The sequence below is a fragment of the Nicrophorus vespilloides genome, unplaced genomic scaffold (genome assembly GCF_001412225.1).
Source record: "Nicrophorus vespilloides isolate i.1.1-1 unplaced genomic scaffold, Nicve_v1.0, whole genome shotgun sequence".
Classification (NCBI taxonomy): domain Eukaryota; kingdom Metazoa; phylum Arthropoda; class Insecta; order Coleoptera; family Silphidae; genus Nicrophorus; species Nicrophorus vespilloides.
The window spans coordinates 5,209-6,540 of NW_017099585.1; positions in this window are offsets into that span (position 1 = coordinate 5,209).

The window sequence follows — 1,332 nt, forward strand, 5'->3', positions numbered from 1 at the left end:
AAAGACAGGGAAAAAGTTTACAAATATACAATGGAATTTCGTAAAATTTTGTTTGTCCAGCTTCAAATTTCTCCACGTTTCTTCTCCATCTTACGCTCATCGGCACATTTTCGCGTTATTACTTGACGAACTTGATTTTTCCGAACATCACATCTATGCATAACGACACTTACGATGTCTTCGACCAATTCATTGTTTAAATGAGGTCTTGGATTCCTACCAGTGTCAAGCAGAGCGTTGCTGACACGTCCTGTAAACTTGTCTCGTATACAAAATTATTATTAATAAATATATAACAAATATTAGTCAATTTTTAAAAATTTTGAAATAAAATAGATATTTTTTTTTTCAAAAAGATTTCATCACAGCACTAATTTCATCGCTTGCATCTTCCTATTTGCTGTTGTTTGCATCTATTTTATTCTCCGCATTGATTTCACAGACCTGATTGTTCACAGTGCAAAATAAATTGTTTTTATTTTCAATTTAAAAAAACAAACTCAGCAAAAATTGCAAAGTTCTCTTTTTTTGCATTAAACTTTCAAAATTTGAATTTGAAACAAAACTTCGGATAGTTTCTTAGTTATTATTATTGTTTCGTTTACGAAATGAGTAATTGTGTTTAAAATCTGTATAAATTACAAAAAAAAAAGAAAAAATTAAGTTTCATTATTTATGTTTATTTTTATAAAAAAAAAGACAGGGAAAATGTTTACAAATATACAATGGAATTTCGTAAAATTTTGTTTGTCCAGCTTCAAATTTCTCCACGTTTCTTCGCCATCTTACGCTCATCGGCACATTTTCGCGTTATTACTTGACGAACTTGATTTTGCCGAACATCACATCTATACATAACGACACTCACGATGTCTTCGACCAATTCAGTGTTTAATTGAGGTCTTGGATTCCTACCAGTGTCAAGCAGAGCGTTGCTGACACGTCCTGTCAAACAATGGGTTGACATTGTCCCTCTGGTGAAGAGGGCCTCCATCAACCTACGGGTTGCATTTTTAAAGCAATTCCATTTAATAGACCGGAATTGCTCCGTGAGTATCATACTCCCGTTTGGACCAAAAGTGGTCATTTCTCTATCATCCTCGTCACTATCAGTCTCCTCGTCAGTCTCCTCGTCATCCCTTTCTTCCATTGCTTCCTCACGAAAAACTTCTTCATCATTTACGTTTACTTCAGCAATTGGTTCCATTGCTTCCTCCCGCAAAACTTATTCGTTATCTACGTTTACTTGAGGATCTGAAAAATAGATAGAATAAATAACAAAGATTATGATATTAATGGAAAGTGTAAACTTACCCATTACAAAAATTAGTA